The 22,045-nt window shown below is 34.9% G+C and overlaps 1 protein-coding gene across 3 annotated transcripts in view; it reads right to left on the bottom strand.

Moving 5' to 3' along the window:
• The window catches only part of TESK2 (testis associated actin remodelling kinase 2), a 161,508-nt gene that overhangs the window by 125,262 nt on the left and 14,201 nt on the right, over positions 1–22,045 (bottom strand). The gene's annotated exons all lie outside the window — the stretch shown is intronic.

Here is a 22,045-nt window from a genome sequence, read left to right as displayed (position 1 = left end):
ATTTCACCATGGACCTAAGTCTAAGGAGTATATGTGCTTAATCAAAATATTAGGAAAGGGGGCAGAGGGGTGGAAAGGGAAATGGGCTAGAGGGTAAGGATGGCAGACAGTGTTTGATCTTTACTCTTCTCAAAATCAGATCAAAGAGACTGTGACAACACAGTCAATATGGAAATCTATCTTCACCTATAGGGAAGTAGGGGGAGAGGGATAAAAAATGAGGAGGAAAATAAAAAGGAGAGTATACTGGGAGAGGTGGTCAAAGCAAAACACTTTTGAGGAGAAACAGTAAAAGGGGGAAAAAGAAGGATGAATACAGGAAAAAACAAGATGGAGAGAAATATACATTTAGTAATCATAACTATGAATGTGAATGGGATGAACTCACCCATAAAATGGAAGCATATAGCAGAATAGATTAAAAACCAAAATCCTGCAATAAGGCACTTACAAGAAACACACCTGAAGAAGAGAGACATATACAAAGTAAGGGTAAAGGGCTGAAGCAGAATCTGTTATGCTTCAGCTGAGTTAAAAAAAAAAAAAAGCAGAGGTAACAGTCAGACAGAGCAAAAGCAAAACCAGTTCTAATTAAAAGAGATAAACAAGGAAACCACATTTTGCTAAAAGGTACTACAGACAAAATTTACCAGAGGCAGCCAAAGCAGTCCTTGGGAGAGGAGGAGATATAAATCTCTAAGTGATTACATCAACAAAATAAAGAATGAGCAAATGAATTAATTAGATGCACAATTAAAAATAAACAGAAATGAACAAATTTTAAATCCCCAATTAAATATTAAATCGGAAGCCCTAAAAATCAAAGGGGAGATTGCTAAAACTGAAAGAAAACCATAGAACTAACTAGTAAACAAAACTAGGAGATGGCTTTATGAAAATAAATAAATAAAGCATTGGTTAATTTTATTTTTTCTCAGTAATTTCTTTTCATTCATTTTAAACTAAAATACAAAAGGAAAAAAGAAAAGTACACAGCAGAACATAAGAGAAGATTTAAGAAAATAATAAATTCCCATCTCAGGAAAATCTGTATAATAAATACTACACATTGTTTTCAAAGTTACTCAGCTTCTCTTTGATTCCTCATAGAATTTCTTTTGTTTTTGGCTTTTCACTTTTTACTTTATTTTCCCCCTCCCACCTCTCCACTATAAAGTAATCTGCAATTAAATGTGTATGTCTATATACATATATACACATATATATGAACAAACATATAAATATTCATAGATATTTATGTAAAACAAAATATGCATAGTTCAACTCATCATCTCTTCCTCAGAAGATGGATAGCATCTTCCTTCATAAGTCCAAGCCTTTCTATGTTTTTCTAAATTAATCAGCTCATCATTTCCTACACCACAACAATATTCCAACCCAAACACATCTTATCTGATCTACTGTCTATGAAAGTTATGTCTACGTCTATTGTCTATGAAATTTTCCCCAATTTCCTGCATTCCTTATATTCTTGGCTATGCTGATTTTAATTATACAAAAAAATCTTAATTTAAAATAAATTATCCATTATATACTTCAACAATGCTCTCATCTTTATAATATAGTATAAAATCTGATATTGCCGAAACTATTTCCTTTACATCTTTTCCCCTCTGGTTTCTTTGAAATTCCAGATCTTTTCTTCTTTCAATTGAACTTTTTTATTATTTTTTCTAACTTAATAAAATAATTTTTAGCAATTTATTTAGGATGACATTGAATAAGTAAAATTGTCATGTTTTTATTATATTGGATTTGCCTACCCATGAACAATTAGTATTATTTCAATTATTTAGATCTGACTTTACTTGTATAAAAACTATTGTATGCTATTTCCACATAGTGTCTGTGTCTATTATGGTGGCCAAACTCTCAAGTATTTTATACTGTCTACTTTATTCTAAATAGTCCAAAAACAATACTGAATAATATTGCTGACATATAGTGTAGTTTCCCCACTTTTTTTTTCTCTTTTGATTAAGTCTATTTTAGCTTTAACTTTATCTGGTTATATAGAAAGAAAAAAATCAAATTACCAGTATCAAAAATGAAAAGGATAAATTTACCACCAATGAATAAGAAATTAAAACAATTATCAGAGAAATTATTTAAAATTGTTAAAATTAAAACTGTTAAATGTATTAAATTACCAAAATTATTAAAACAATTGTTTTTGCCCAATTGTGTGTCAATAAACCTAATAAGATTGTTACTAAGGAAGACAGTTAAATATTTATCCAAATGCATCTTCATGTATTGTTCGTGGAATTATGAATTGATCCAACTATTCTGTACATCAATTTGGAAGTATGCCCAAAGGGCTATAAAACTGTGTATATCCTTTGAACCAGACATATCATTACTAGGTCTGTATCCCAAAGAGATTAAAAAAAAAAAAAAAAGGAAAAGGACCTATATGGCCAAAAATATTTACAGTAGCTCTTTTTTGTGGTGGCAGTGGGTTGGACATTGAAGGGATGCCCATCATTTGGGGAATGGCTGAACAAGATGAGGTATATGATGGTGATGCAATACTACTATGCTATAAGAAATGATGAGCAGGGTGCTTTCAGAAAAACCTAGAAAGACTTACATTAACTGATGCAAAGGAAAGGGAACAAAACCAGGTAAACACTGTACAAACAACAACAATATTGTACAACAATCAACTGTAAATGACTTATTTTCAGTATTACAACGACCTAAAAGACTCATGAAAAATGCTATCTACTTCCAAAGAAAGAACTGATGGAGTCTGAGTGTAAATTGAAATATATTTAAAAAAAAAAAAACAAAAAAAAAAAACTTTTTTTTTGGATCTGTTTTTTTTAAAAACAATATAATTAATATGAAAATAAATTTTGCAAGACTGCATATGTATAATCTATATAAAAGTGCTTGCCTTTTTAAGGAGAAGGAAGAGAAAAGAATTCAAAATTTTATTGAAAAGAATGTTAAAAATTCTTTTTACACGAATTTAGAAAATGAGAAAAAAATACTAAAAAAAATGTTAGGGGTAGGTAGATGGTTAAATGGATAGAGCAAGAGCCCTGGAATAGAGAGAATCTGAGTTCAAATATGACCTCAGACACTTACTAGCTGTATGACCAGGCAAGTCATTTAACCCCAAAGGCCTCACACCACCCCCCCAAAAAAAAAAAACCTTAGGCAAAGCTTGGGATGATTTCATGAAATTTTCCAAATCTTTTCATGTAAACATTAATATAAAGTTCCTGGATCTATATTATACATGCTAAACCACCTAATTTGGGCCCTTCCTTTACTCCCTTATCAATTTCAACCTCATATTTTTAAAAATTTTGTGTTCATATTCTATCCTCTTCCTCCAGAATAATATAACCTAAAGGATTGGGCTTATCTCATTTTATTCAGATATCCCCAAGCTTCAAGAAAAAAATCTTATCAAACTCTATTTTTAAATAGATGTTTAACTGCCAAAATAAATTACTTCCAGTATTATGAAAAGAAAGCTTTTCTGCCCTCAGATTAGCCTTCCATTCCCTTGGCCAGTAAACCTTACAATAACCTTACTACCTACATAATAATGCAAACCACTTTATCTCCAAAGCAGTTTCCTCATCTGGAAAATGAAAAAATTGAACTATGTAACAACTGAAATCTATTGCAACTCTAAGCCAATGATGCTACAAATCCTTCTTCAAACACTTTAATAAAGCTTCAAATGACTGAGTCTAACTTGTTTTAATTAATGATGGGTAGCAGCAAAGCTAAATGCCTAAGCAGAATAACAAACCCCTTTATATATATCACATATGAATTATTTCATATTAAATCACATGTGAATAATTTCATATTAAAACCACTGGTTTTAACATTTTTTAAAATAAATGTATCATTCTTCAGTTGAAAAATGATCAAAAGATATTGAAAGACAATTTTCAGATGAATAAGTCCAAGTTATCCGTAGCTATATTTTTAAAAATCTCCTAATTCCCTAACAAAGAAATAGAAAATTTTTAAAGTCTAAGTTTCCAATTCACACCCATCGGATGGGCCTGGCCCTTCCCCCAAAAAGAAGATAGAAAATGCTAGAGCCACTGTGTGAAAAAAAGTACATTAATGAATTAATATTACTGGTACTGTGAATTGGTTCAGACAATCTGGAAAGTCATGTAGTCCATATGCATAATCAGGAGAATAGCAAACAGCTTCCCTGTTGCATCTTCATGATAATCTAGAAAATATACCAAACTAATTTTTGATTGGAAGATCCAAGAAAGTCTCAAAAACAGGGCACAGTTTTAAAATATATAAGGGAGAAGGAGAAGTTAGGGAGCAAAGTATAAAACTTAAACCTGATTCTCACTTGAACTAGTCAAATGACAAAAGTACATACAAGCATACACATTAGGAGACAGAAATACATTTTTTACTCAGCAAGGAAATAGGATCTAAGGGGTAAAGAGAAAGGGAAGATATGAAGGAAGGTAGATTAGTGAAGGGATCAGTGAAAAGAAAACAACATTTGAAAAGAGAAAGGAAAAAAGAGAATAAAAAGTATGAACGAATAGAATTGAGGGAACTGAACGGTCATTAATCATAACTGTAAATGTGAATGGGCTGAACTCACTCATAAAATGGTAGAGGAAAGTAAAATAGATTAGAACCTAAATCCAACACTAGGCTGTTTACAAGAAATATATTTGAAATAGAAAAATACAAATTTAAAATAAGGGGCTAGAGTACAATCTATTATGTTTCAGCTTAAGTAAGAAAAGGCAAGGATAATAATAATCATCTCTAATAAAAAAATAGCAAAATTAGATCTAATTAAAAGACATGAATAGGAAAATGACATTGGTATCAAATGGCATGTGTAAAATCCTAAAGGAAAAATAAAATAAGTTACGGGAGAAATAGAGGAACTCATAATAGGGGAACCTTACTCTAAACCTCAGAATTATACAATCAAAGCAAAAAAAAAAAAAAAAAAAAATTGAAAGATGTTAAAAGAATTTTTTAAAATTTATATATTGGATTACTTGTTATCTAGGGGAGGGGGAGAAGGGAAGAGAGTGAGAAAAAATTCAGAACACAAGGTTTTGCAAGGGTGAATGTTGAAAACTACCTTTACATACATTTTAAAATTTTAAAAAGCTATTATTTAAAATTTTAATTAAAAAAATTGATGTTAGATCTCTGAAGAATGATAAATAAATAAAATAGATAAACTATTTCTTAATTTGATTAAACAACAAAAAAAGAGATCATCAATTACAAGTATCAAAAATTAAAAAGGAGAATCACAAAAAATGAAAAAAAAAGTAATTACTAGAAGCTATTTTCCCAAACTATATGAAAATAAAACTAATAATCTAAATGAAATAAATATTTACAAAACTATAAATTCCCCAGATTAACAAAACAGGTAAAAGAATACTTAAATAACTCTTAGAAAAAGATTGGTTAATTCATTCTAGAAATATTTAACATCAATGTCTCAAAAGTTCATAAGCTACCCATACCTTTTGATCTAGCCAATACTTCTCCTAGTCTTTACCTCAAAGAAATCAAAGAAAAAGTAAAAGAATATATACATATAAAAATATCTATTTCAACTCTTTTTGCGATGTCAAAATGAAAATTGAGGGGGCACTATCAACAGGGGAATGGCTGAACAAGTTGTGAATGTGATGAAATATTATTGTGCTATAAGAAATGATAAAGTGGATAGTTTCAGAGAAATCTGGAAAGAACTTGATTGCTACAAAGAGAAGTAAACCGAATGAGAATAATTTATACAATAATAACAAGATTAACAAGATTCTTTGAAAGGCTTAGGAACAGTGATCAATACAATGACCAACCACAATTCCCCCATACTCATAATTTAGAATTAAAAAGAAAATTTAATTTAATATGTAAAATTTGTAAAATGCTTTGTTTTTTTCAATAGGAGATAATGAAAGGGAAATAATTTGGAATTGAAAAGAAAATTTAATTTAACTTAAAACAATTGTTCATGTTGCCCACTATCACCATTATTATTCAATATTGTATTAGAAACACTAGCCTCTGCAATAAGAGTCGAGAAAGAGATTAAAGGAATTAGAGTAGGCAATGAGGAAACCAAACTATCACTCTTTGCAGATGATATGATGGTATACCTAGAAAACCCCAGAGATTCTACTAAAAAGCTATTAGAAATAATTCATAATTTTAGCAAAGTAGCAGGATACAAAATAAATCCCCATAAATCCTCAGCATTCTTATACACCACCAACAAAATCCAAGAGCAAGAGATACAAAGAGAAATTCCATTCAAAATAACTGTTGATAGCATAAAATATTTGGGAATCTACCTACCAAAGGAAAGTCAGGAATTATTTGAGCAAAATTACAAAAAAGTTTTCACACAAATAAAGTCAGACTTAAATAATTGGAAAAATATTAAGTGCTCTTGGATAGGCCGAGCGAATATAATAAAGATGACAATACTCCCTAAGCTAATCTATTTATTTAGTGCTATACCAATCAGACTTCCAAGAAAATATTTTAATGATTTAGAAAAAATAACAACAAAATTCATATGGAATAATAAAAAGTCGAGAATCTCAAGGGAATTAATGAAAAAAAAAATCAAATGAAGGTGGTCTAGCTGTACCTGATCTAAAATTATATTATAAAGCAGCAGTCACCAAAACCATTTGGTATTGGCTAAGAAATAGATTAGTTGATCAGTGGAAAAGGTTAGGTTCACAAGACAGAATAGTCAACTATAGCAATCTAGTGTTTGACAAACCCAAAGATTCTAAATTTTGGGATAAGATTTCATTATTTGATAAAAACTGCTGGGATAACTGGAAATTAGTATGGCAGAAATTAGGCAAGGACCCACACTTAACACCACATACCAAGATAAGATCAAAATGGGTCCATGACCTAGGCATAAAGAATGAGATTATAAATAAATTAGAGGAACATAGGATAGTTTATCTCTCAGACTTGTGGAGGAGAAAGAAATTTGTGACCAAAGATGAACTAGAGACCATTACCGATCACAAAATAGAAAATTTTGACTATATCAAATTAAAAAGCCTTTGTACAAACAGAACGAATGCAAACAAGATTAGTAGGGAAGCAACAAACTGGGAAAACATCTTTACAATTAAAGGTTCTGATAAAGGCCTCATTTCCAAAATATATAGAAAACTGACTCAAATTTATAAAAAATCAAGCCATTCTCCAATTGATAAATGGTCAAAGGATATGAACAGACAATTTTCAGATGAAGAAATTGAAACTATTACCACTCACATGAAAGAGTGTTCCAAATCACTATTGATCAGAGAAATGCAAATTAAGACATCTCTGAGATATCACTACACACCTGTCAGATTGGCTAAGATGACAGGAAAAAATGATGATGAATGTTGGAGGGGATGCGGGAAAACGGGGACACTGATGCATTGTTGGTGGAGTTGTGAACGAATCCAGCCATTCTGGAGAGCAATCTGGAATTATGCCCAAAAAGTTATCAAACTGTGCATACCCTTTGATCCAGCAGTGTTTCTATTGGGCTTATACCCCAAAGAGATACTAAAAAAGGGAAAGGGACCTGTATGTGCCAAAATGTTTGTAGCAGCCCTGTTTGTAGTGGCTAGAAACTGGAAAATGAATGGATGCCCATCCATTGGAGAATGGCTGGGTAAATTGTGGTATATGAATGTTATGGAATATTATTGCTCTGTAAGGAATGACCAGCAGGATGAATACAGAGAGGCTTGGAGAGACCTACATGGACTGATGCTAAGTGAGATGAGCAGAACCAGGAGATCATTATACACTTCGACAACGATATTGTATGAGGATGTATTCTGATGGAAGTGGATTTCTATGACAAAGAGACTTAACTGAGTTTCAATGGATAAATGATGGACAGAAACAGATACACCCAAAGAAGGAACACTGGGAAATGAATGTGAACTATTTGCATTTTTGATTTTCTTCCTGAGTTATTTTTACCTTCTGAATCCAATTCTCCCTGTGCAGCGGGAGAACTGTTCGGTTCTGCAAATATGTATTGTATCTAGGATATACTGCAACATATTTAACATATATAGGACTGCTTGCCATCTTGGGGAGGGGGTGGAGGAAGGGAGGAGAAAAAACAAAACATAAGCGAGTGTAAGGGATAAAGTTGTAAAAAAAAATTATCGTGGCATGGATTCTGTCAATACAAAGTTATTATTAAATAAAATTAAATTAAAAAAAAAACAATTGTTCATACCCTTTAAATCAATGATCTCAGTATAAGAATTACAATTTTTTTTAAACCAGTTCTGTTTTGTAGTGACAAAGAATTGGGAACTGAAGAGGTATCTATTTATTAAGGAATGGCAGTGGGCTCACGATGAAATAGGATGGTTATTCATTCTTCATTACTAAAGAAGACGAATGACATCATGACAATCCAACAGATTGGATTTAAGTGAGGCAGAGCTAGGCAAAGTCATCAGCCTTACTCTCTCCTCCAGAATTATTTGAGTCCAGTGGCAAGACATAAGTCAAGATGATGGGTAATGGCTCAGGATGAAACAAGCTACCTACCTCCTGATAATAGAGTTAAGGGTCTCAGCGTGAAGATGAAAACACTGTTTAGGAAATAGACAATGCAGGAATTTGTTTTGCTTGACTATACATATTTGGGGGGGGAGGTTTGCTTCCTTATTTGGAGAGGTGAATCAGAGAGAAGGCAGTTTTAAAAAATATATAATTTAATTCTTAAAAAATATGATTTAATCAAAGGATATGAACAATTTTCAGATGATGAAATTGAAACTATTTCCACTCATATGAAAGAGTGTTCCAAATCACTATTGAGCAAAGAAATGCAAATTAAGACAACTCTGAGATACCACTCCACACCTGTCAGATTGGCTAAGATGAGGGGAAAAAATAATGATGAATGTTGGAGGGGATGCAGGAAAAGTGGGACACTGATGCATTGTTGTTGGAGTTGTAAACAAATCCAACCATTCTGGAGAGCAATTTGGAATTATGCCCAAAAAGTTATCAAACTATGCATACCCTTTGATCCAGCAGTGTTACTACTGGGCTTATACCCCAAAGAGATACTAAAGAAGGGAAAGAGACCTGTATGTGCCAAAATGTTTGTGGCAGCCCTTTTTGTAGTGGCTAGAAATTGGAAAATGAAATGGATGCCCATCAACTGGAGAATAGTTGGGTAAATTGTGGTACATGAATGTTATGGAATATTATTGTTCTGTAAGAAATGACCAGCAGGATGAATACAGAGGCTTGGAAACACTTAATGAACTGATGCTGAGTGAAATGAGCAAAACCAGGAGATCATTGTACACTTCAACAATGATACTGTATGAGAATGTATTCTGATGGAAGTGGATATCTTTGACAAAAAGAAAATCTAATTCAGTTCCTTTTGATCAATGATGGACAGAATCAGCTACACCCAGATAAGGAACACTGGGAAATGACTATAAACTGTTTGCATTTTTGTTTTTCTTCCCAGGTTATTTTTACCTTCTGAACCCAATTCTTCCTATGCAACAAGAGAATTGTTTGGTTCTGCACACATATATTGTATCTAGGATAAACTATAACATATTTAACATGTATAAGACTGCCTGCCATCCACAGGAAAGGGTGGAGGGAGGGAAGGGAAAAATCGGAACAGAAGTGAGTGCAAGGGATAAATGTTGTAAAAAATTACCTATGCATATGTACTATCAATAAAAAAGTTATAATTTTTAAAAATATGATTTAAGTATAAATTCTAGAATACATTTATTTGTTTTGGAATTATTTTTCAAATCTATTTATATCAGCAGTAGTTTTAGATCCTAATGTAGTTCAATTTTCTTGCAAAAATGTGTGCATTTTTTGAACAATGACAATTAAAAATTTCTATCCCACCACTAAACTGCATTTGGATAAGATTGCAAGGGTTCAGATCTTCAGAGCAGTTAGATACAAGCAGTTGAGATGTATTGTCCAAGAAGTAGCAGTATGGCAGGGAGGTGTGATCTGTATCTGTAATTTTTCCCTTCAACATTTGAGATATGCAATTTCCCAAGTAATATAGGGCACTGAGAGGAAAAGTCACTTGCCCAAGACCATAGTACCACAGAAGTAGGTCTTGAATCCAGATTTTACTAATTCAGGCCAGTGCTAAGCACAGACTATAAATATAAATGCAATACACAATATATCCCTGTCCTAAAAGAGGTTACATTCTATAGAGAGGGGCAAGATGGGATTTGGGAACATGTAGAAATGTAAATACAATACATTCAAAATGAATATACCATAATTTGTGGAGATGGGAATTGGAAAAGTTACTGTAGCAAATGGGGGTGCAGAGAAGGCTCAGGAAAAGCTTCATGGAGAGGTGATAGCTGGATACAGCTTTAAAGGCAGTCAGGCATTCTAAAAGGCAGAGGTGATGTGGAATGAATGGCAGGCCTGTGGGGAAGGCCAAGGCAAATAAATGTACAGGGACAGGAAATGAAGTGCTCTATTTAAGCTACACCCAAGAAGGCCAATGTGATTAGATTGCAGAATGCATGAAGGGTAATAACGGATAGTAAGTCTGGAAAGATAGGGGAGCCAGGTTGGGAAGGGCTTTATATAACAGAGAATTTTATATTTTATCCTAGAGGAAATATGGAGCTTTAGGAGCTGACAGACAAAGGAGTAACATGGTCAAAGCTGAGCTGTAGGGAACCACTTTGGCAGCTTGGTGGAGGACGGATCAATCAAGGATAGCAATGAAGAGACCACGGCATTAATTTCTACCTTGTCTTCCCCCATAAAAATGTAAAATCCTGGAGGACAGGAGGATAACCTTTTTCAACAATACACAGTCCAAGCAATTGTTGCTGTTGTTCGTCCTTCATTCTCAAAGAGAAGGTGATACCATGACACACAAGTGAATTGGATTTAAGTGTCAGCCTGAGCCAGGTCACCTGCCTCTCTCTATTCTCCAGAATCATCTTTGACCAGTGACCAAATATGGATCCAGGATGACTGGAGAGGGCCCCGGATACAATGGGAGACTATGGTTTTTTTAAGCTAAGGTCTTTTCCAGATTTCAGTCTGAGGCAATGTGCATTCAGCCATTAAGGTCTAGGTAAGAAACGAAGTAAAAAGGGCCTCTTTTACCTAGTTAAAAAATATATATATCAAACTGAGAAGGGAACACTCTCAGGGTTTCTGGCCAAAACAGAAACATTTGTTATTTACACTCAACTCTAAGCTATCTTGAGCTTACTTTCTTTTTTGTTTATTTGTTCTTGAAGCAATTGGGCTTAAATGATTTGTCCACTGTCAGGAAGCCAGTAATTGTTAAGTGCCTAGGACTGGATTTGAATGACTAAGCTATCAAAACCCAAGCAAAGACCAAGTGAGACTTTCTCTGTCCTAGTGCTGGCCAATCAGTGACAGCAAGAATGACATGGATTTAAGGCATGATCCTTAAAAAAAAGAAATATAGCCTATAAATCCCACAACAATCTGTGAGAAGTAGTTACTGGGGGACCCAACTGGTCAGATGTAGTTGAGCAATGGGCAAATCCTTCCTTCCTTCTCTCCCTCTGTCCATATTGGAAATTATACTCTCACCTGCTCTGCTGAAACAAACATAAATTTTGATAGTCCAAAGTAGAGATAATAGAAAGGAATTAAGGTGATAGTCCAAGAAATGTTGATAGGTACACTTGGGAGCAGCTAGCAATCAACTGGATATGGGGGGTGGGGATTGGGGGTGGGGTGGTGGAATAGTGTCATAAGATAAGTAGGAAGAAGATTTGGAAGCTGGCTAAGTATGCTTAAGTAGATAGGTTGCTCCATTTTAGAAAACCACATTCAAATTTCATCAAACCAAGGATAATGAGTGATCAGTCTTATTCTCAGGAATATAAATGAGTCGTTGAGAGATTTCAGATATCTAAATAATAATGTGGTTTACAAAGTTACAACAAATTTTTTCAAGTAATTTGTTTACAACTGGTTAATAAACTGGGAAGCTCAAAAGGGAAGTTTCCCTCACAAAACTGGTTTTTCTTCTATTACCTGGATAAACTAGTTTGCTATCTTTGAGCTGATTTTAATTGATATTTGGAGTTAATTTATTTTCCCAACAAGAGGAAAACATTTTTTAAACAAAGAGCTGAAATTTGCTTTATGAGGGATAAAGAGGGGAGGGGCCTAGAAGAAAATTAAAAGATACCAATAACTGTACATGTTTAACCTATATTGGATTGCTTGCTGTCTATGGAAGAGGATTAGGGGAAGGAAGGGAGAAAAATTTAGAACATAAGGTTTTGCAAAGATGCTAAAAACTATTTTTGCATGTATTTGGAAAAATAAAAAGCTATTTTTAAAAAAGCATGTAAAAGACAAAAAAAATGTTTTTCTAACTAAAATGTGAATATTTGTCACCTATTACACTACATGACTAATGGCTCTTCTCCAACCCTTGTATCACTCACTCCCCTGAAGTCAGGAAATAAATTCTGGAAAAACAAATTTCCACTTAGGCTAAAAGCTGGCAGTCATTCCTCACTCATCTCTGGCAGATGTGAATCCCAGACATTAATTAATGTAAAAGATGTGCTAAAAGCTACAACACAAAAGATGTACCAACTGTTCTTTAATATTGTTCACTATCATTCAAAAATCCAGTCTGTCATCCCATTCACTTATCTCTGCCAAACAAATCACATAAGGTAACAAGGACAGCTGTGTCAAGCCCAGAGAGTTAAAATACATGGGGGAGAAGAAAGGTGCTCAAAACTGACAAAATTCTGCAATCTCCATTTTCTCCAATCAAGGACATTCACCAGGGTATCCTGAAAAGGGCACAGAAAGAAGGCAAAAACTCTCTTAAGAAAGAAAGTAAATGGTCTTTAAACTCTCTGAGCTAGGAATGGAATCCAGATCCAGGCATATTAACACTGTCACCTTCTTCTCTATTTCTACAGCAGTTTCCACATGCTTAGGAGTAAGGAATTTATCCAAAAGCCAACCAGGGTACATCTGGTACATGTGAAGTCCTATAAGCCTAAAGAGTCTTCAGGATTCATATATGGATATTAATATGCGGGCTTTGGGTTGGCCAAACCAATCACGTGAGTTTACATGTTCAACAAGCATTGTTTCTAGGACTCAAAGCAGTAAATGTGTCCATTACATACATTTCAGGATGATTGCTTAATTAAAAATAGAAGTAATTGCTATGCTGTTGAGTGCTATGCTGTTGAGTGCTATGCTGTCAAAGGCTAAGCTTCACTTTTCATTGAAGCCAGAAAAGCTGTCATTTCCTATGAAATTTTCCCCACATGTACACAATGATATTTTAGCTTCAGACATATCAAAATATGATTCTTAAAACTGAGTTAGGTTCTTTGAAACAAGTTTTTTACTTTTGAGCTCACACAGCCGCCAATTCCCTGCTCCAAAATCTAGAGTAGAATCATAAAAGCTTAGATCTTAAGAGATTTTCTGGACTGTTGTGAAATTACAAAGAACAAGCAGACAAGTACCTGAACTCCTCTGCAGAGCAAGGGATCCACAGGTGTGGTGCACTGCATATAATGCCAGATTTTTTTCAATGTACTGATTGGTTTTACTGAATTTTTTTTCTCACCTGCCTCTTTTTCATTTCATAGAAAAACAGTTTGTTACAAAGAATGGCTTCCTGGAAAGAAAGAGGGAAAGAGATACTGGAGGAAATCTAGATAATGTAAAAACAAAATATATCAACCAATAAACATTTATTAAATACCTACTATATGCCAGGCACTGTTCTAAGTGCTAAGGATACAAAAAAAGGCAACAGGAAGGCCCTGCCCTCAAGGAGCTTACAATCTTTAGGTCTTCTGGCCTCAATAATGTACTACTCTCCCAATGTACAAAAACCTGGATATCATCAAAAAAAAAAAAAAAAGCAATAAAAATTTATTAAAGGTCTACTATTTTTCACTATGAAAGATACTGGATATACAAAAGATAGTTCCTACCTTCAAGGAACTTACATTTTAATTCTGATTTGGAGTGATTTGAGGAGCTGGGAGTCACTCACTAAAAAATGAAGGAATCGGGAAAACTTCTTGGAGGAGATAGGTCCTAAAGAACCTTGAATGGAGCAAAGGATGCCAAAAGGGAGAATTGAGAAAAGAGAGCATTTTACACATCACTCAAGGGCACCCAGGTGAGAAATTGAGCATGAGATACATGGTATCGGCAAAGAAGTCAGTTTGGCTAGGCTTCAGAGTACCAAAGGCCTCCTCCATTCTGTGAGATGTGTTTTTAATCTGAAAAGGTGGACTGGAGCCAGAATAAGAAGGACTTTCAATATCAAGCAGAGGCAGTCAATAAACATTTACTAAGTGCCTACTACGCAGCAGGCACCCTGCACTAAGTTCTGGGGAGACAAAGAAAGGCAGCAGTCTAATGAGGGCGATAACATGCAAACAACTCTGTGCCATCAAACTATACACAAAAAATATGGAGATTGAGAGAAAGTCACTGCTAGCATTAAGAAGGTCTAGAAAAGTTTCCTGTAGAACTAAAGGAAGCCAGGAGATGGAGATAAAGTGAAGATAAAGAATAATCACATGCATAACCCATGAAAACGCTCAGAGTAGGAAGATGAAATGTCTTATTTGAGAAAGAACAAGTAGGCCATTAACCCTCAAGAGAAAAGTACATGGGGGGAGAGGGAGACACAAGAAGAGAGGAAGGAAGTGAGGCAGGTTATGAAAGGTTTTAAACACTTAAGGGCTTGACAAAGCCAGAGAAATGGATTAAGTGACACAGACAAGACCTTCACTTTAGGAAGATCACTTTGACAGCGGAATGGAGGATGTAGCAGCTAGTACAATAGTCCATGTATGAAGTGATAAGTGTGTAGAAAGGTGGTGATGGTGTCAGAGGAGAGAATGGGACATATCTGAGAGATATTGTAAAGTTAAAATCATTACAACTTGGAAACAGATTTGAATATGAGGGTGAAAGAATGAGGAGCTAAAGATGAGATCTAATTCAAGATGTCTAACAGGAGCTAAAGATTCAAGCCCACTTTATCCCAAAAAGATCATTTAAAAAAAAAAAAAAAAAGAAAGGGACCCACATGTGCAAAAATGTTTGTGGCAGCCCTTTTTAAGAAGTGGCAAAAAACTGGAAACTGAGTGGAGGCCCATCAGCTGAATAAGGTATGGGGTATGAATGTGATGGAATATTATTGTTCTATAAGAAACCATCAGCAGAATGATTTCAGAGAAGTTTGGAGAGATTTACATGAACTAATGCTAAGTGAAGTGAGCAGAATCAGGAGATCATTGCACACAAGAACAAGATTATGCGATGATCAATTCTGAAGAATGTGGTTCTTTTCAACAATGAGGTGATTCAGGCCAATTCCAATGGTCTTGCAATGAAGAGAGCCATCTGCACCCAGGGGGATAGCTGTGGGGACTGAGTATGAATCATATACTATATAGTATACTATATATATTTTATACACAGTATATTTTCACTTTTGTTGTTTGCTTGAATTTTGTTTTCTTTCTCATTTTTTTCCTTTTTGATCTGATTTTTCTTGGAAAGGAAGGGAGGGAAAAAAATTTGGAACACAAGGTTTTGCAAGAGTGAATGTTGAAAACTATCTATGCATATGTTTTAAAAATAAAAAGTTTTTTTTAAAAAATAAAGATGCAAGTCCAAAGTTCAGAAGAGAAATTAAGGCTAGATAAACAGATTTGAAAATCTCCAGCATAAAGATGAAAACTGAGTTTACTGGAGCTAATGAAATCACTAAGTAAAATAATATATAGGGAGAAGAGTAAAAGAGCCCAGAACCCAGAATAGTCAGTGGACATGACCTGGATAAAAACCAGCAAAGGAGAGTGACAGGAGTGCTCAGTTAGGAAGGAGAATCAGAAAATAGCAAAGTGCTGAAAACTCAAAAGGAGAACATCAAGAATAGGGTGATAGACAATGTCGGAGATTTCAGAGAAGTCAAAATGGACAAAGATTGAGAAAAGGCCATTAGATTTGGCAACTGAGAGATTTGTATTCGCTTTGAGAAGGGAAGTTTGAGCTGAATCACAAAGTCAGAAGATGGACTATAGAGTTAAGAAGAGAGTGAGAGGCAAAAAAGCAGAAACACCTATTCCATAGCCTTCCCAAGATCAGCCAAAGAAGGCCTGAAATATGGAGTGATCCATCATCATAGGATGAATCAAGTGAGTGTTTTTTGAGAATAGGGAAGCCATAAGCATATTTGTAGGACAAAGGAAAGCCATCAGCAGCCAAGGACTGACTCAAGATCAGCAAGAGAAAGGGGATGATAAAGGGGAAAGGCAGGATAATATGAGGTCATTTATGCATACACAGGTGTTTGAAGGAAGAGGTAGTAGAAGGCATCTAGGTCATGTGACATAAGAAGAGTGAGGTCATGGTGAATGGCCTCAATTTTTTAACATGAGAGAAGGTTCTCAGCATGAGAGAATGGAAGGAGCGAAAGCCAAAAAAGATTTAAAGAGGGATGAGAAGATTTGGAAGAGCTACTGTGGTGAATGGCATAGTAAGTTAGTGAGGTTTGGAAGAAATTGTTATTTTAGAGAAACACAAACGTTATGTTTTAACCTAAAGACAATGTTGAGCTAAAGAGTGACACAGTCATAATAAACAAGATGACTTTAGAAAAGCCTAGAAAGATTTACATGAATTGATGCTGAGCGAAACAAGCAGAACCAGTAATACATTGAACAAAATAACAGCAAGAATCTGCGATGATCCAGTGCCATTACTGGGTCTGTATCCCAAGGAAATTTATAAAGGAGGGAAAAGAACCAACATGTACAAAAATGTTTGTGGCAGCTCTTTTTGTGGTAGCAAAGAATTGGAAAATGAATAGATGTCTATCTATCAGTTGGGGAATGGTTAAACAAGTTGTGGTACATAAACATAATGGAATATTATTGTTCTATAAAAAATGATGAACAAGCTAGTTTTAGAAAGCCCTTGAAAGATCTATAAGAACTGATGCTGAATTTGGAACTATGCTCAAAAAGTTATCAAACTGTGCATACCCTTTGATCCAGCAGTGTTTCTACTGGGCTTACACCCCAAAGAGATACTAAAGAAGGGAAAGGGACCTGTAGGTGCCAAAATGTTTGTGGCAGCCCTGTTTGTAGTGGCTAGAAGATGGAAAATGAATGGATGCCCATCAATTGGAGAATGGTTGAGTAAATTGTGGTATATGAACGTCATGGAATATTATTGTTCTGTAAGAAATGACCAGCAGGATGAATACAGAGAGGCTTGGAGAGACTTACATAAACTGATGCTAAGTGAAACGAGCAGAACCAGGAGATCATTATATACCTCAACAACGATACTCTTTGAGGATGTATTCTGATGGAAGTGGATTTCTTCATAAAGAGAGCTAATTCAGTTTCAATTGATCAAGGATGGACAGAAGCAACTGCACCCAAAGAAAGAACACTGGGAAATGAATATAAACTGCTTGCATTTTTGTTTTTCTTCCCGGATTATTTATACTTTCTGAATCCAATTCTCCCTGTGCAACAAGAGAACTGTTCGGTTCTGCACATATATATTGTATCTAGGATATACTGTAACCTATTTAACATATAAAGGACTGCCTGCCATCTGGGGGAGGGGGTGGAGGGAGGGAGGGGAAAAATTGGAACAGAAGCGAGTGCAAGGGATAATGTTGTAAAAAATTACCCTACATGGGTTCTGTCAATAAAAAGTTATTAAAAAAAAAAAAAAAAAAAAAAGAACTGATGCTGAGCAAAACAACCAGGAATACATTGTACACAACAGCAGCAAGAATGTGCAATGATCAATCATGAAAGACTTGGTTCTTTTCAGTGATTCAAAGCAATCCCAATAGACTTTGGACAGAAAATGCCATCTGCATCCAGAAAAAGAACTATGGAGATTGAATGTAAATGTAAATCAACACATGCTATGTTCACTTCTTTTTTCTGTTTTTTTTTTCCTCTCCCATGGTTTTGCCCTTTTGTCCTGATTTTTCTCTCCCAGCATGATTCATAAAACAATGTACATCATAAATAAATAACGGGGGAGAGGGATAGAATGACACAGTCCAAACTGTATTTTAGGATTCTCAATAATAGCAACTATATGATAGATATATTGGAGAAAGGAGAGACTGGAGGAAGAAAAACCAATTATGAGTATATTATAGTGATCGAAGTAAGTAGTGATATGGACCAGACTAAATTAGGGTAGTTGTGGTATACAAAGAAAGGGAAAGATGACAGATATAAGAGAAGTGACATCAACAAGACTGGTCAACCAACTGGGGAAAGGAGGTGTGGGGAGAAGTGCCAGGAAAGAATGAAAATTAAGATTAAAGAATGATTCCAAGGTCACAAGCCTGAGCGACTAGAGGATTTCTGCACCAAACAGAAATGAGAACTTAGGAGGAGAATGGATTGAGAAAGAAAGATAAAGAGTTGGCAATAGATATTAAGTCTGATACATGCAGAACACTATTAAGGAGGCAGCTGGAAATGTACAAATGGAACTCAAGAAAAAGATGAGGGCTGACTTTAAGCACTTTCACCATAGAGATCATAGTTCGATTCAAGAAGAGCTGATGAGATAGAATACTGTAGATGTAAAGGGAAACAATTTCAATGAGGAGGAATAACTTATCTGAAGAAACCAATGTAGATACAGACAGAACTCATCAAACAACTGGATTTTAAAAAAGAAATTTAGAGAAGATAGAAGAAAAGGCTAGGTAGCAAGGAGTGAATAGAAAAGACTAGCACCATTCTCATAGAGTGTCAAGAATGCTCAAGCTCATACTACTTCACATCTCTCAAACTGGCTAAGATGACAGGAAAACTGGAACACTAATACATTGTTGGTGAAGTTGTGAACTAATCCAACTATTCTGAAGAGCAATACGCACAAAAGAACTCTCAAACTGTGCATGACCTTTGATCCAGCAGTGTTTCTTATATCACAAAGAGATCCTAAAGAAAGGAAAGGGACCCACATGTGCAAAAAGGCTTGTAGTTACTCTTTTTGTAGTGGCAAGAAACTGGAGACTGAGTGGATGCCCCTCAGTTGGGGAATGGCTGAATAAGTTATGAATGTAACGGAATAATATTGTTTTATAAGAAATAATGAGTCGGCTGATTTCAGAAGAGCTTGGGAAGATTTACATGAACTAATGCTGAGTGAGCTGGACAGAACTGGGAGAACACTGTATACCACAATTAAGATTATATGATGATCAACTGATGGACTTGGCTCTTTTCAACAATGAGGTGATGTAAGGCAATTCCAATAGACTTGGAATGGAAAGTGCCACCTACATCCAGAGAAAGAACCATGGAGACTGAATCAAAGCATAATATTTTCACCTTTTTTTATGGAGGTGTTTGTTTGCTTAGGTTTTTTTTTTTTTCCCATTTCATTGGGTTTTTTTTTTCTTTTTCTTTTTTTTTTTTTTTTTGCTCCCCCTCTTGGAGCATGACATAATGAGCAACAATGGCTGCAGAGCCCCTGTCTAAATGTGTGAGGGATTACAGAGAAGAGGAGCAATGTAACAAGGTAGGAGAAAAGCAGACATTCTGATTTTCAAAAATGGAAAGAGAAGGGTCTGTAAGCTAACTAAAGCTAGTGACCTTCACTAGGATTTCTGGGGAAAATCTAAAAAAAACTCTAAAGAAGTGCTTGTCAGATATCTAGAAAGGAAAACAGTAATTACAAAGAGCTAGCAAATTTTGTCAAGAAATTTTTAACTTAACTAGTAGATGAACAAAATGTTGTGAAATGTTCAGAATATTAAACTAGATTTTAACAAAGCTTTTGATAAACTATCTCAGATGACTATTCTTGTAAAGAATATAGATGAAAAGAGATAGATTACAGTGATAATGCAAATAGATGGATTCAAAACTATTTGGATATTAGGACTCAAAAGATTTCTAACAGGTCAGTGTCAATGTGGCAGGAAGTTTCCAGTAGAAAGATCTGTATTTGGCTCCCTCCTGTTTAAGATTTTTATCAGTGACTTGTATAAAGGCGAACACAGTATGCTCATCAAATATGAAAATGACTGGAGTTGGGTGGAATAGCTAGCATGCTGGATGACAGAGTCAAGAGCCCAAAAGCTCACAACAGGCTAGGGTACTGAGCCAAACCTAGTAAGATGAAATTCACTAGGCTAAACATAAAATCTTATACTTGGGTACAAAAAAGTCAACCTCAAAAATATAAAAGGATCTCGGAGTTTTGATGAACTGATAGCTCAAAAAGAATCAGGAATGTGGTATGATAGCCAAAAAATCTAATGTCATCTTAGATTATATTAGAAGGGGCATAGCTCCTGAGAAGAGAGGTAATAATTCATACTAATTTGTCATACTTCATATCTGGAACATTGTGTTCAGTTCTTGGCAACAGTTTAAGAACATTGATAGAAATTGGCATTTGGCAAAGCCAAAATGGTGGAGAAGTAGGAAGAAGTATAGAAAATCTGCCCCCAACTCCCCATATTCTCCCCCTATCCAGCAAACACTTTGAAACACATCTAGAAAATGCACTAGACCAAATCCAAATGGGGCAATCTAAGGGCAAAAAAAATCACAATGAGCCGCTTTTCTAGTTCAGGGCACAGACAGCAAGATAGGCAAATAGTGCAAATAAGTTCTGGTCAGAAGCCATGCATAGGGAAAAGAGGATGTGCCCACTGGGGCATCAAGGACAGAATGCAGGAACAGGTGCCAATGAGTAGCAACCCAGTTCTAGATCAAAGAGCCAAGATGGACTAAGAAAAGGTGCTATACCCAGGAATTAGGAGTGACCACTCCTGAGTACTGCATAAGGAAGCAGTTCAGAAGCAAATAGCAGCAGTGTAACTCAGACCCCAGAAACAGATCATCTCCAGCTTCTAGACTAGTCTGAAGCCTTCAGAAATAACAGAACAGATTGTTCTCTTGATCAGGCCACCTGGGGAGCATTGAAAGCTTGCAGGTACCCAGTCTGTGTCTAAGATCCTGGAATAATGCAATACTGAATACCTTAAAAAAGCAGTAACAAGACTAGCCTAGACCTTTCCTTTAGAAACAAAGGGAAAAGCAGATTAGTCCTAAGATCAGGCCTAAAAACAGAAAGTAAACTGGAAGAATGAACAAAAGTAAAAAAATAGAATTCCACCATTAAAAAATATTTATTATGGTGACAAGACCATTCAAGACACAAATTTACAACAAGAGAATGTTGTAATCCTAAATATCTGCAAGCAAAACCTCAAAGAAAACACAGGTGGAGACACATAATTAACTTTTTCCTAAAAGAGATAAGTCAGGAGTTTTGGGGGAGGGGAGTTAAGTTTTTAAAATATGTTTTACAAGTTAAATGAGTGCTGGAAGGAAAAAATGAAAAGAAAATGAGAGTTATGAAAAAAAGAATTGGAAAGAGAAACAGCTTGGCCCAAGAAATAGAAAATCTTGCCCAAACAACAAACTCCCAAAATCAGAATGGACCAGAAAAATCAATGACTCCATAAAACAAGAAATATTTAAGTAAAGTCAAGAATGAAAAAATACATTAGAAACTATAGGATACTCATGGAAAAAAAAAACAATAAAGAAACCATATCAAAGAGAAAAAAAAGTTAAGAATCACTAAACTATCTGAAAGTTATGACTAGAGAGAGAGAGAGACAGAAAGAGAGAGAGAGAGAGAGAGAGAGCGAGCATGACCACCTAATCATTATGTTTCAAGGAATCTTCCCTCAGTTGATTCTCAGAACAAACCTGGAAAATAGTACTATTATTATCCCCTTTTTACAGATGAGGAAAGTGAGGCAAATAAGAATTTTAGGGTTTTTTTTAAATGACTTGTTCATGGTTACAGAGTGTCCCTGAGGACAGATTTGAATTCAGGTCTTCCTTGACTCAGTACTCTATCTATCAAAAAA

The sequence above is a fragment of the Antechinus flavipes genome, chromosome 4 (assembly GCF_016432865.1).
Source record: "Antechinus flavipes isolate AdamAnt ecotype Samford, QLD, Australia chromosome 4, AdamAnt_v2, whole genome shotgun sequence".
Lineage (NCBI taxonomy): Eukaryota > Metazoa > Chordata > Mammalia > Dasyuromorphia > Dasyuridae > Antechinus > Antechinus flavipes.
The sequence above is the reverse complement of the archived record's forward strand: the minus strand, read 5'-3'. Positions and strand labels throughout refer to the sequence as shown.